The sequence below is a fragment of the Phascolarctos cinereus genome, unplaced genomic scaffold (genome assembly GCF_003287225.1).
Source record: "Phascolarctos cinereus isolate Bilbo 61053 unplaced genomic scaffold, phaCin_HiC Scaffold_274;HRSCAF=872, whole genome shotgun sequence".
NCBI classification, from domain to species: domain Eukaryota; kingdom Metazoa; phylum Chordata; class Mammalia; order Diprotodontia; family Phascolarctidae; genus Phascolarctos; species Phascolarctos cinereus.
Genome location: NW_027555596.1, coordinates 1 through 15,594, shown reverse-complemented (window position 1 = coordinate 15,594; position 15,594 = coordinate 1). Strand labels below are relative to the sequence as shown.

At 39.7% G+C, this 15,594-nt stretch overlaps 1 pseudogene across 1 annotated transcript; it reads left to right on the top strand.

Moving 5' to 3' along the window:
• Positions 1-2,868: 2,868 nt before the first annotated feature.
• Positions 2,869-15,344, top strand: LOC110204336 (cytochrome P450 2C23-like; annotated as a pseudogene). The gene is made up of 8 exons (XR_013484097.1): positions 2,869-3,088; positions 5,145-5,307; positions 5,614-5,763; positions 6,110-6,270; positions 7,458-7,633; positions 12,166-12,307; positions 13,501-13,688; positions 15,067-15,344. The product of XR_013484097.1 is annotated as a cytochrome P450 2C23-like (transcript).
• The last annotated feature ends 250 nt before the right edge of the window (positions 15,345-15,594 follow it).

Below are 15,594 nucleotides of genomic sequence, written 5' to 3'. Positions count from 1 at the left end.
GCCACCACAGAAAGAGCCACTACAAATATTTTTTGTGCACACAGGTCCTTTTTACTTTGTTCTTTATCTATGTGGGATACATATCTAGTAGTGGTATTGCTGGGTCAAAAGGCATGCACAGTTTCATAGCCTTTTGGCAAAAAATAAAAGTATGCTTCAATCTGTATTCAGACACCATCAGTTCTTTCTCTGGGGACAGACAACATTTTTCATTGCAAGTTCTTCAAGAATTGTCTTGGATTGCTGTACTGTTGAGAATAGCCAAGCCATTCATAGCTTGATCCTCTTACAATATGGCTGTTACTTTGTACACAGTACATTTCATTTTGCATCAGTTCGTGCAAGTCTTTCCAGTGTTTTTCTGAGAGCATCCTGCTCAACATTTCTTATAGTACAGAAGTTATTCCACCATAATCATTTACAACAACTTATTCAGCCATTTCCTAAATGATGAGCATCCCTTCATTTCAATTCTTTGCTCCCAGAAATGAGCTACTATAAATATTTTTTGTACCTTTAAGTCCTTTTCCTTTTATCTCTTTTGGGAATATAGACCTAGTGGTGACATTGGTAGGTCAAAGGGCATACGTAGTTTTACAGTTCTTTGGGCATAGTTCCAAATTGGTCTACAGAATGGTTGAATCAGTTCAACAACTCCAGCCCCAGTGCATTAATTAACCCTAGCTCTTTTACCCTTTGGAATATCACATTCCAAGCCCTCTGATCCTTTAATGTAGGAGCAGCTAAATCTTGTATTATCTTGATTGTGACTCTATGACACTTGAATTGTTTCTTTCTGGCTGCTTGCAATATTTTCTCCTTCACCTGGGAGCTCTGGAATGTGGCTATAATATTCCTGTGTATTTTCATTTGGGATCCTTTCAGGAGGAGATCAGTGGATTCTTTCAATTTCTATTTTACCTCTGGTTCTAGAATATCAGGGCAGTTTTCCTTGATAATTTTTTTGAAAGGTGATGTCTAGGCTCTTTTTTTGATCATACTTTCAGGTAGTCTCAATAAATTTTAAATTATCTCTCCTGGATCTATATTTTCTTGATCAGTTTTTTTCCAGTGAGATATTTCACATTGTCTTCTTTTTTTTTACTTCTTTGATTTTGTTGTATTGTTTCTTGATTTCTCATACAGACATTACCTTCCATGTTGTTCCATTCTAATTTTTAAGGAATTAATTTCTTCAGCGAGCTTTTGGGAACTCCTTTTCCATTTGTCCAATTCTCCTTTTTAAACCATTCTTCTCCTTATCGGGTATTTGGATCTCTTTTACCATTTGGCCTTCAATATTCTTTGTATCTCTTTTACCAAGCTGTTGACTTGTTTTTCACAATTTTCTTACATCACTCTCATTTTTCTTCTCAATTTTTCCTTTACCTCTCTTGCTAGATTTTCAAAATCCTTTCTGAGCTCTTCCATGGCCTGAGACCAATTCATATTTTTTCTTCGAGGCTTGAATGTGAGATCTTCCACTTTGTTGTCTTCTGCTGAGCATGTGTTTTGATCTTCCTTGTCACATAGTAACTTTCAATACTCAGAGGTTTCTGTTTTTCTATTCTTTGCTCATTTTCCCAGCCCATTAGTTGACTTTTAACTCTTTGTTCAGGTAGGGCTCTGCTTCCTGGGTGGAGGGTGAACTGTCCTAAGTTTCAGGGGTTTTGTGCAGCTGTTTTCAGAGATACTTCTAGGAACCTGTAAGTTTTCAGTTCTTCCAAGGTGGTATGATGTAAGGAAAGAAGTGTACCACTTTCCTGGTCTGTGCTCTGGTCTGTGAACATCCACTAGCCCTCTTTTCTGCCCTGAAACTGTGAGGAGAGCTCCCCTCCACTGTGGCCACAAGCTCTGCAATGGTAGTGCTCTTCCCCACCTGGGACTGCCACCCAGGATCAGCCCTGGATCCAAGTAAGGGAAAAAAACCAGCAGAATTCTGCCCCGGGCTAGCAAAAAACATCCCTGTAATTTCCTTCTGATTTGTTATTTGACACCCCCACCTCTTTCTGGGCTCAGCTGTGGAAGAAGCCACTGCCACTGCTGCCACTGAATCAGTCACTTACAAGGCCTCTGAAGGCAAATTCCTGGTTTGCTGGGCCGGATCTGGGCTGGTGTGGCCTATACTGTGCTGCACTCCTCTCTCACCCGGTGCAATAGACCTTTCCTGCCAAACTTCCAAGTTGTCTTGGGCTGGAAGTTTGTTTTCTCTGTCTTTTGGTGGGTTCTGTTGCTCTAGAATTTGTTTAGAGTCATTTTAAAAAAAGGTATTTGGTGGTGTTTGGGACAGAGCTCAAGTGAGTCCCTCCTTATACTCTACCATTGTGGCTCCACCATCTTGGCTCCACCTTGGCAAAGCCTGTTGATACCTATTTTGCTGCCATCTTCTCTCTCAAGAAGAATGTTCTTCAAAGTAAAGAATGAACAAGTATGGTTAAGAAGGCAATTAAGCCTGACATAGTTGAAGAGATAAGAAATAACATCTGAGCCCTTTAACATGAGGTCAAGCCTACTGACAATCTGATCTCCACCACAACCTCCTCTCAGGTTGAATTTGGAGATTTGCCCTCCTTGCTAAACACACACTCATGGGCCAACAGAAATTTGATTGTTGACAGCCCATGACCCCCAACAAAATGAGCTGGACAAAAGCCTTCCCTATTCCCATTCTCCTTATGTAATTTAGTGCCAGTTTAGGGTCAGGGACAGAGTCTAAAACAAACAAAAAACAACATAATAACCTCTTGATTGCTAAACTAATCAGAGTTAATGGAAAAAAAATCCTGTTTGCCTACAAGGACTAAATGTTTATTGGCTGGGCATTCCCACCCCTTGCTTTCTACCAATGATGATAAAAGTCTGCCATCTGAGCTGATACCTCTGAGAGTTGTAGGACCATCTGTCAGGAATGGATCCTTGGGGACTCACCTCTACTGCCCTACTGACTTGTGTTCTTTTGCTGGCCTTTTTGTTTCTATGGAGCCAAGGATTCAAAAGGAGGAAGCTTCCCTCAGGTCCCATTCCTCTTCCCATTATTGGCAACATCCTGCAATTGGGTTTGAAGAACATGCCTGAATCGTTATCTAAGGTAAAGGGACTGGATTGGGTTTTGGATCTGGCTGCTTGGGCTGTAGGAGGAGACACAAAGTCTTCAAATAGATAACTGAATCAAGACTCATGGTGATTTAGAATCCTATGTCATGGATGGTGTGAGTCAAGGGCTCTATGAGTGATATCTCCATTAGCAATGATGTTAGGCAAGCAATAGTTGTTTTGCCAAAACTTTGGTAACAGCAGAAGAAATTAAATTACAGAACCAAATATTGGCCCCTTGCAATGCATCATACTAGGCTCTGTGAATACAAAGACAAAAACAAATCATTCAATTAATGAGAACTTCTTCATTAACTTCCATGTGCCAGGCACTGTGCCAGACAGAGGAGAGAAACATGTGTTTAATGCAACTATCTCTCCTTGAAAAGAAAATAGTTCGGGGCAGGACCTGAGTTCAAATCCAGCATCAGACCAAACACTTCACACTTACTAGCTGTGTGACCCAGGGCAAGTCCCTTAACCCCAATTGCTTAAAAAAAAGAAAGAAAGAAAAGACAAAAAAAGAAAAGAAAATAGTTCCTGTCCTCCAGGAGCTTATGTTTTACTAGAGGGATACAAAAAATTCATAGATAACCAAGTAGAAGGTAACTAGAGGACAGATAAAGCATTTGTAAGTGGGGCAGTCAAAAAGTTTCAAGTAGGAGAGAACTCCTGAGCAGGATGTTGAGGGAAGTAACAGATTCTTATTGGAAGAGAGAATGGGAATAAATTCCAGGCATGGTAGACAGTCTGGGCAAAGGCAAGGAGGTTGGAGATAATATAGTAAGAGAGGACATGGCAAGAATGTGAATGTGGGATGAGGGGCCATACAAAATCAATTTAGACAATTGGGTTGGAGGCAGCTGTGGAGCATTTAAGTGCCAAGTCAGGGAGGCAGTAGGAAGCCCCTGCAGACTTTTGAGTAGAGGAATGGCACATTCAGAACTGTGCCACAGGAATAGTAAGTTGTTAGTTGTGCAGATTATTCATTGCAAAGGAGAAATACTAGAAGCAGAGGATTGAACTTGGAAGCCATTGAAAGAATGGATAAAATATCATTTATGAAGTACCTACTATGTGCTCACTATTGTGGAGACAATATAGAGTAAGATATTTTAGATGCATGTCAGTTGCAAAGGCGTTGTGCTTCTTAGGGAAAATTAACAAATTAGTCAGTTGTTTAGTAACTGGTAGTGGTGATGGTGAGGAAGGTGGGGCCCTTCTCTACAGTGACTGCTCCTCATTGAAAGGATGAGTGTTTGGCCTGGACTGAAAGCAGAGCCTAGGTGTAAGGGCAGGAGTCATTGACATGAAAAGGTCAATTACAAAGGCTCTTGAGTAATGGTCCTGGGTCATTTCAGTTATTTTCCAAGGGAATTTGGTGGTAGTTTGATTTTTCTTTCTTCCCATTCCTTTTTCTCTTTCCCTCAGGGTGATTTATTAGAGTGACTAGTTTGAGTGTCTGTATCACAAGTTTACTACAGTAGTGTAAAGAAGGGGAAGGGATGAGGGTCTTAACTAGTTTAATGGACAAGTGAGGAGGCAAGATGGAATAGGTGTGGGAGACATGAAGATGATTCTACCAGACTTGACCATAGCTAATTGGACATAAGTAAGAATGAAAAGTCAAATATAAATCCATGGCCTTAAATCAGGGTTGATGTAGGTTCCTCTAAGAGAAGTCTGCCTCTTGGGTCCCTGAAGGGAAATGGGTAAGTTTGGAGGAAAGGGTAGTTTTAGGGGAAAACAAATGAGTTGTGTTGTGGACATATTAAGTTTGCAATGCCAATAGGACATCCAGGTTGAGAAATCCATTTCTAAGCAGTTGGCTATGTGGAGTTGAAAAGTGGTCATATGAATGTGGGAATCTTCTGCTTATAAATAATCATTGAAGCCGGAAGTGCTATGATCACCCAGTTAGAAATTGTAATAGCCTCTTGCCTGCGTACATGAACTCATGCATATGGCATGTTATGAAGCAGTTGTGAGGAGAAATTCTCACTTTCTAAAGTTTCACACTGAATTCATCCTGTTTCTTGGCATTTTCACAGCTGGCTGAAAAATATGGCCCCATCTATACTCTTCATATTGGAACCCGGCGTGTTGTGGTGCTACATGGATATGACATTATGAAGGAAGCTCTAATTGATCATGGAGATAATTTTATGGATAGAGGAATCTTACCAATGTTTGGAGATGTAGCCAAAGGACATGGTAAGTTTAGTTTTCTGAAAAGAGTCACAGAAAAGCAAAATGTATGGCAAAGTATCTCCAGTAGAACGTCCTCCTCTGGAACATAGTTACTGGTTTCATTTTAATTGTTCTATTCTCAGTACCTAGCAGAAGACCTTCATGTAGTAGGTACCTGGTACCTGCCATTCTGTCATTGTATTTTAGTTTGAAGTGAATAAAATTAAACTTGATCAATGAACTAAGCCAGAAACTCCATAGCCATCATACACACTGTGCCCTCCCCCTTCCAATGTAAGAATGACCAATGTCCTCTTCTCTTCTACCTAGGACTTATTTTCAGTAGTGGAGAGAGGTGGAAACAACACCGCAGATTTACCCTGACGACCCTAAGGAACTTTGGGATGGGGAAGAGAAGCATTGAAGAGCGAGTTCAAGAAGAAGCCCAATGCCTGGTGGAGGAGCTCAGGAAAACAAAGGGTTGGTTTTCAGTTCTTTCTTCCTGGGCATGTAGGGTCCAACTGCTCACCTACTCCCAGTCCTAAATGCTATTTGCTTTGGGAATCATTTTAAAAGTCTCTCCTTCATCTACTTACCAGATAATAACTCTGCCGGGTTAGAAAACTCCCTTCTTTTTTCTTGTGCTCAGGCATTATAAGTTTATCTAGCCTCCCTATAAGTAAAGACATCGTCCAGGAGAATAATATTCATTAGCCTTTAAAGAACTAAGCACCCTATCTAAGTATGATGCCCATATCCCATCTGATTGGAAACATTTCTATTAAAGTTGCTTTTTCCCCCCTTTGGTAACTTGTCTCCACATTAGGTCAGCCCACTGATCCCACCTTCATCATTAGCTGTGCACCATGCAATGTGATCTGCTCTATCCTCTTCCGTGACCGATTCAAGTACAATGATGAGAAATTTCTCCATCTGATGAACTTGTTAAATGAAAACTTCCGCCTCGTTAACGAACCATGGATACAGGTAAGGCCAGAACTCTCTTCTTATTCTGTGGTTGTTTGCTGAGTTTCAGCAACAAGATCAATATACCATAGCCTCTCATCTCTTAGCCAAGGTCCCAACGCTCATGAGAACACACACACACACATTCACACACACACATGTCACTCAAGGACAATAACATCATGCAATATCTTTGGCTCTCAAATAAGATATTAGGTAGATATCCTGTTCCTAGTTGGCACCTGCACTAGATGTAGATCATTAAAATTGAAGTTATATGGAGAAGTGTTTGACTGGCGCCTGGGGTATCTCTTCACAGATGTGACCAAGTAAAAGAGTTATCAAAAAAGAACCTGCCCAGGATATCCAGGAGAGAATAGGAAGGGCAAGCCACTTAGATGAGTAGCCTACACTGATTCTGGTGGTGATCTGGCTCTGCCTCTACAATGGATGGACATGTAGGATGAAAACCTTCATCCACTGAAGCCAGAACTGAAGATCCTCATCCAGCTGAAAAACAAGCTTTCTTTTCCTTTGCCTATGTTCTGTTCCATTTACATTCTGGAATATGTACTTACAGTCTGGAATAGGTACTCTAGCTAAACCCTTCTGTGGTAGAACGTAAATTTTTTTGAGGATGAAGACTGCTTCATTGTTGTCTATAGCACCATAGCCTAGGACTTGGTTATAGTGAGTACGGAAAAAATGCTTGATGCATTTTATTAACTTAACGTGAATTGAACTGAATTAATTGCATACCTTGGTGCCTGTTTATCTTCTTTTTTTTTTTTTCATGTTGGCCATTCGAAGGCAAGTAGATTTCCCCTTAACTCAAATATGAGCTTCTTTTGAACAACGACAAAATATTATGCCATCTGGTCACCTTGGTGGGTAGCACAGCACCAGATAGATTAGTTTTGAGATATTTGACAACTTAAGGTTAGATTTGAGAGGATTTATGAACCTCTTGACAAGGTGGGGATTTGTTTTGCCTCATTATGTGTATTTTCTTGGATGGTTTTGTTTTTCTTTTTTGTTTGTACCAATGTGCAGTGAAGATGAGAGAGAAAATATATTTTGTCAATGAAAAATTTAATTAAATTTAAAAAAGAAATGGAATCTCTAATTTATAATGAGAGATTTTAAATAGTTTCTTCATGACAGTAAATTCACATGTGTTTGTTTTGGTTTGGGGTGTGTGTATGCAGCTCTACAACTTTTTACCAGCATTCGGAACATACTCCCTGGAGAGCACAAAAGAATTTTAAAAATTAATGAGGAACTTAAAGATTTCATTTTGGAAAGAGTGAAAGAGCATCAGAAGGTCCTGGACCCCAACAACCCTCAGGACTACATTGACTGCTACCTCTCCAAAATGCAGCAGGTAAGATGCATGGGGGAAGCACCTTACTTGTTGAGTAAGGCTGATATTCCAAGGATTCTTACAGGCCACAAACACAGAAAGGGACATGAGAGAGAACCTCAAAGTACCCACATCCCCCAAGGATGCCACTGGCTTTCTAGTAACTGGTCTTTGGTCTGCTCGTATCCCTTATCTGAAGTCTGGATGGAAAAATGAGATTGGAAGAGTTCTGCTTTTCTGGGTGATGAGCTGGTGATCTGGACTTCCTGTTTGGAAGGGGATATTGTATTGGAGAGTGATAATAGGAATCAACTAATAAATATTTACCAAGCAACTACTATATGCCAGGCACTCCGCTTAGTGCCAAAGACACAAAAGAGGCAAAAGACAGCCCCTGCCCTCAAAGAGTTCACAGTCTTATGGGGGAGATTATATGTAAACAAATGTATACAAAGTAAGCTCTAAACAGGAGAAATGGGATGCAGAGCAGGGCTTGGAGTCAAAAAGACTTGAGTTCAAAGCCAAATTCAGACACTTCTTAGCTGTGTAATCCTGGGTAAGTCATAATCCTCATTTGTAAAATGGGGATAATAGCATTTGTCTCCCAGAATGGTCATGACGATAATTTTTCTAAAGGACGTGGTGAACTTTTAAACATTATACAAATACTAGCTCAAAATCTAGCTATAATTTTCTCTTATAAAATCACTCAAAATTAATTAATTTCAGGAAGGGAACAGTATTAATTTTGCCTCACAGAAAAATGAAGATGATACAAAAGCCTCCCAGAAACCCAGAAACCTATTCAGAAAACAAATAAAGCACTTACGGTATCTCATAATCTCCCCAGCTCAGAGTTGTCATCAGGACATCAGCCCAACATTCTAGTTAATCCTTAACTGTCCTCCAGTCCTACATGGTTCCACTCAGACTGATACAGGAAGCTAGGTTGTGGTATGGATAGAGTGCCAAGCCTGAAGTCCAAAAGACTTGTGTTCAAATCTGGAGTCAGACATGGTATAGTATAGTATAGTATAGTATAGTATAGTATAGTATAGTATAGTATAGTATAGTATATTATATTATAGTATAGCAAAGCATAGTATAGTATAGTATAGTATAGTATAGTATAGTATAGTATAGTATAGTATAGTATAATACAGTATAGTATTAATATAATATAATATAGTATAGTATAGTATAGTATAATATAGTATAGTATTAATATGTAATATAATATAATATAATACAATATAATATAATATAATATAATATAATATAATATAATATAACATAACATAATATAATATAATATAATATAACGTAATATAACGTAATGTAACGTAATATAATGTAGTGTAATGTAATGTAATGTAATATAATGTAATATAATGTAATATAATGTAATATAATATAATGTAATGTAATACGATACAATACGATACAATACGATACAATACGATACAGTACGATACAGTACGATACATAATATAATACATATAATATCACAATATCACATATATCATAATATCACATAATATCACATAATATCATATAATATCATATAATATAATATAGTATAGTGTATAGTATAACTCTGAGCAAGTCACTTAACCTCTGTCTTCCTTCATTTCTTCAGTTGCAAGATGAATATAATAATATCGACCCCTATGGTCATAGTAAAGATCAAATGAAATACTATTTGTAAGGTGCTTAGCACATTTAGATGCTTCATAAATACTTCTTTCCTGCCTTCCTTTAGAGTGTAAATCAGGGGTGGGGAGCCTGTGTCCTTCAGGCCACATGTGGCCTTCTAATTTTACAGAACAAATCTAAAATTTGGATTCAGTGAAAAGGCCACACTTAAGGATCTAGAAGGCTACATGTGGCCTGACATCTGCAGGCTCCCCATCCCTGCAATCAATGCATTAAACAGCCCCTAGAAGGAAAACTGGGTTTGGGAGCATTAAACAATGTGGAAGAAGATCTTTCTTGATTGTCCAAGTAAGTCATGAGAATTCAGGGCTGGAGGTGGGGAGGAGAGAGTAAATGTGTTCTCTCCCCCAACACCATCATGGCAGTGTCATGAACTCTTTCCTCTCTGTATTCACATCATAACCACCTTAGTTCAGATCACCAGCATCTCTTACCCAGACAGTGACAATTCTCTCCTACCAGCTCTCCAAGCATCCAGACCCTCAATCCATTCTTCACAAATCTGCCAAGTAAACATGCATAAAGTGCAAGACTCTCTGGGTTATTCCCATGATAGGAAGCTTCAGGGCTCCTAAGACAAAACACTAACTCATGTATTTGGCATTTAAAGCCCTTCACAATTTGGCTGCAGCCTCTCTTTCTAGGCTGGTTACACATTCTTCCCTCTCACAGCCTCCCTCTGTGCCCCAGCCAAGCTGCCCTGCTTGCTCTTCTTTGTACACAATATTCCATCTTTTGCCTCTTTACCTTTATACAGTCTGGCCCCCCTCCCTGGAATGCTCTCACTCTCTTTCCTCAACTCTTAGCAGCCCTAATATCCGTTCACACTCAGCTGCTACCTCTTTCAAGTAGCTTTCTCTTATTCTTCCTGTTGTTAATATCCCACCCCCAAATATTCGTGCATTTATTTTCCATGGATCCCATGTGTACTTATATTTATATGTATTGTATTCCTTCAGTAGAATCGAAACTCCCAGAGGGTAGGGGCTGTCTTAGTTTTATCCTTTGCTTTTATATCGCCATTACCTGGCATTCTGCTTGGCACAGAAAATACATTTGATACTTCCTTGTTGATTGACTGATTTCATATACTGACAAAAATGTTAAACACTACAGAACCAGGCGTACATCATTGAACTGTTCACTAGAGACTTTCTTTCAGGTTGAAATGAAGGTATCCTTAAGAACTTTTTAACACCCTCCTTCCATATATTGCCACTCTGTTTCTATTGCCTCTGCAATTTTCAGTTTTTTTCCAGGGGCCCTGGCCAATGGGAGATTTTTTAAAAATAGTGTTAAGCTGACATAAAGCATGAGAGTATTGATTCCATTGCTTTATCTTTTCTCATTAATTTATTTACTTTATGCTTGTCTGGTTTGAAGTTTTGCAGGTCAAATAATTGACTCATCTTGAGTTTCTGTTTTTAGGAAATGCCTGAAACCCACCCTTTTTCTTGAAGTCCATCTTCTTTTACCAAATATTTATTTTCTCCCACCCAATGAAAAAAGACAAATAATAACCTTCTTAACAAACAAGCATAATCAAGAAAAATACATTTCTATATTGGCCATGTCCAAAAATGTGTCCCTTTCTACATACTAGTCCATGAATTCTCTCTCAGAAGGCAGGTACCATTCTTCATCATTAGTCCTCTGTGCTCATGTTTGCTAGTTGAACTGACATGAGTTCATAAATCTTTCAAAATTGTTCATTTTTACAAGATTGATGGCTGTAAGTCCATCTTATTTTATTCAGGATGAAGTTATATTTGCAGGATTACTTATTTAGTACTATAACTTCATCTGCTTTGATTTTAATATTATTGTTTCACCTCTGTAGGCCTCAAGTTCTTTTTCTTCAAAATGAATGTGCTGGCCAGTTGATCTCCAAGATGCGTCCTAGCTATAAATCCTAGGAGCTTGCGTATTTCATAGAATTTCATAGAATCTGTGGGTTGGAAGGAGTCTTAGCAGCCACCTAATTTTAAGGGCTGTCCCAGAAAAGGGTTAGAATTCCTTTGGTTCCTCATTTCCCAGAAGGCAGAACTCATAACAGTCATTTGAAGTTACAGAGACACATTTAATCTCCACACAAGGGGATAATGTCCAAGATGTAATAAATTTCTTCATTAAGTAATAAATTCCCCATGTACGGAAGTCTTCAATGTGGGGCTGGCTGACCACTTAAGGGAGATTTTGAAAAGGAAACTTCTGATCAGTTACAGATTGGCTGGTTGAATTTCCGTCTCCCTACAAAATTTGAAATTCTGTATTCTTCTGCCCCAAGACTTTTCTCTCAGTTCCCTGTTCTGAAAATCTGAAATCCCTTCTTTTTTTTTTTTAAACTAAAATGCTGTCCTGCTTTGTAGTAAAAGTATCTGCATGCGAGGTCTCTTAGCAGGTTATAAACTTTTTAAGTGAATTACTTTATCAGGTCCTCACCATGCCACATATATCATAGATAATAAATAGAGAGCTGAAAGGATCCAGCTCTCTCCTGTTACATATGAGGAAACTGAGGCCCAGAAAAATTAAATGACTTTCCCATGGACACAGACCCCTTAGCTGAGAATAAAGTTTAATTCAGATCTTCCTGATTCAAAGCCTAGTGCTCTATTCACTATGTCATGTTTCTGGATGGAAGAAGGTTGCCTAGGAAAGGTAAGCCTGTGGATGAACAGGGGAAACCTAAGAGCATTAGGAAGGTTATTCTGTTTAGAGTGGGGAAATGAAGGTGGGGGAGGGCTCCTAAGACAAACTTTAAGAACTTCACATGGTTACTAATGGCTTTCCCTGCTGTCTCTCATTACTTAATCTATTTTGTATCTCTCCTTTAGGAGAAAGATAATCCCCAGTCTGAATTTGACTTGGAAAATCTAAAAATGGCAGGAAGAGATTTATTTATTGCAGGAACAGTGACAACGCACAGCACCGTAAGATATGGCCTGCTGCTCATTCTGAAACATCCTGAGGTCCAAGGTAAAGTACAGGAATTGCCATGCTTTCAGACCAGGCTTGCTTTCCCATCCCTGCAGCTTGCTCAGGATCAGGCCTCTGCTTTCCCCTATTGGATTTGCATGACTTCCTCACAGATCAGCAACAGGTCAGACAGTAGCATATTGAAGAAACAGGACCCTTGAACAAGACCTGTTTGTTATTTAAGCATGTGGCGGTGTATTATGGGGAATTCAATTCACTTTAAACAGCACATATAAAGCTCCCACTGTGCACCCTCAGTTCTATGCTTAGCATATAAAGACTCAAATGAAACACCCGTTTTCTCAAATGGCTTGCCTTCTGCCAGGCATACTACTGCTGGATCTAAGGAGGCAGAAGTAGGAACCATAGGTAGACCTTACAAATTGACAAATGGAGACTTCATGTAAGGAAAGACTTACCAACTATTAAAATTCTCCAGAAGTCCATTCAGCTGTGCAGGAAATAGTGAGTTCTTGCTTACTAGAGATTCTCAAGCAAAGGCTGGTTGACCCTTTGTTCAGTCCATTAGAGTCAGGATTCCTGTTCAGCTATGGATGGCCCTAGGTGAAAACATGTCACCTGTAATGCTGAGATTCTATGCCTCAACAGCTCAGGGTATTGAGACAGGAGCTGAGATACACAGCTGGTGAATGGTTTAAATCAAGATGATAATGCCATCACCAGCACTATCAAATTCAAATGAAGGCATCTACTTGCTTTGACAACAAAAGCTGGCATAATAATCAAAGAATGTGAGGGTTACAAATAACTTGACATGTAATTTCATTTGATGCCTGCTAAGGAGGTGCAGTTTTTAATCTCCATTTTATAAATCATACGATAATAGGGTTAGAGGAGTAAGGAACCTTAGAAGACAGATAATTCATGATCCTCATTTTTCAGAAAACAAAATGAGGCTTACATAGATTTAATGACTTGCCTGAATTTACACAGGTAGTGTCTAAAGAGAAATGTAAACACAATTCTTTCTGACTCCATCCAGTAAATCATGGAAGTTTATCCTATTGCTGTTACAGAAGCCTTTGTATCCTTGACTGAGTAGGAGGAGGACACTGAGCCCATGTGAGAATCATCTTAGGTCTAACAACAGGCAGATATTCCACACAGGCTCAGTTGAGCATTCCCAGGAGAGTGGAACATTGAGTGGTGATTTGTATTTTTTGTCTCTGCAGCAAAAATTCATGAGGAAATTGGACGTGTGATTGGACATAATCGACTTCCTTCCATAAAGGACAGACAAGATATGCCCTATATGGATGCTGTGGTGCATGAAGTGCAAAGATTCATTGACCTTGTACCTCTCAACGTACCCCATGCAGTGAAAAGGGACATCCATTTCCAACAATATATCCTCCCCAAAGTCAGTAGTCTTGGGAGAATGGGATGTTAAACATATTTATTCCAATGATCTCATCATGGACATGAGAAATGGAGTCCCATTGTCATGATCTCACTTAAAGTTCTCCTTGAGGCAGTGCTTTATTACATACAGCCTACTTGCATGTGGTGCTAAATGAAGAATAAGAGAAAAGTGTGCCCTTATCTCTGTTCTTCCTGCTTCTCATTCACCACAGTAATGCTCTGGAAAGAAAATGTACAGGGAACGTAACAGGGTGAGGTTGCTCAAGAGAAATGTTTTTGTCCTTTTCTCTTACTAGGCAGTGAAGCAGAATGTATAAATACTATTATCTGTCCCATTGTGTAGATAGGGACATTGATTTTCAGGTGTAATGCTTCCCTAAGATCATTTAAGTGTTGGAGCTGAGACTTGAACCTAGGTCTTTAGACTCTAAAATACTGCTTTCTGGGGTTGCTAAATAAACAGTGAATGAATTAAAATGAATTAGATTGAAGTTTCCTAGCAATGGCTGAGCAAAACTATTCTCCCTCAAGGAAAAGTGAAGGGAGCATCACACCTAACTTCACATTTAATGTACCCCACAGAGGCATTGTTCAGTTGAAATCATGAAGGCTTCAGTAAGAACTTACTATGTGAAATTTGCTAGGGCAAGTGCTATTGAAACAAGGCGAGAATAGAAGGGTTTTTGACCATTGAAGACTTTGGCTTGTGCAGGAGGGAGCTGAGTTTGGAACCAGAAAAGTCAGCCTAAAGTATTATTTCTTTCCTTCAGACCCAAGCTGTGATTTGATTGGCAAAGTGGCTTCTTGCTGAAGAAACTCCCTCAGGAGGTAGCCTGGTCTGCCCCTAGAGTACTTAAGCATTGCCTGGGGCACTGGCCATTCACATGTTCTGCCCAGAGTCCCACAGGCAGCAGGTGCACACATGATGTATAGATCAAAGAATCGAGGGTAGGGAGAGCACAAAGAGCTTAGCACCTCAGCCAAGGTTTCCTGTAAGAGGGTTACCCAGGCCAATCCTTGAAGAAAGCTGGGAATCTAAAAGGCTGAAGTGAGCAAGGAGTGGCTTCCAGGTGTGGGACATGGTCACTATAAAGTCATGAAGACCACAGAGGGAGCTTTGTGGATGGGGAACAGCAGCTGGACTAGTTCAGCTGGAGCCAGAAGGAGGGCTTGATGGGGACAATAATGGGGACATCACTCTGGAAAGCTAGACTGGGGCCTAAGCAGATTCTTAATGGCGTGACATCTCATGCACATGCAAAGAAGTATGCATTTTGTACTAGAGAACATAGTGAGTCTCTGAAGATTCTTGGGACTAGACTACAAAGGATATTCGTAATGATACCTGACTCTCCTCTGGAATTTCTTCCCTTTAGGGCACAACAATATTCCCACTGCTCACCCCAGTGTTGCATGACAAGAAAGAGTTTCCCAAGGCTGACCAGTTTGACCCACAGCACTTCCTGGATGAGAACGGGAAATTCAAGAAAAGTGACCACTTCATGCCTTTTTCTATTGGTAAAAAGAAACCCTTCTCATCTCTACCTCTCACCCTTAAAGGAGAATCCTATTCTCTCTCCCACTCTCCTCTGGCTGAGCCTCCTCCCGGCAGTTCTTCTGAAGACACATAGCCCACTCTGACATGACATACACTGTCTTTTCTAGTATTCCCGTGACCTGGCTTTTTCTCAGAGCCCTGAATAGATGAGAGCCTCTTGCTGGCTCACCTGCCCTCTAATTCCATTGCAAGATCCACTACACAAGGGGTTACTGTGAGAAGAATTGTGAAGAAGGAATTCCTTCCTTCTCCTTATGGCCATTAATGGTTGAATTATAACTAATAATAATAGTTCTCACCATTTCTGCCCATATACTTATTCTCTTTTACTCCTTTTCCCATTATT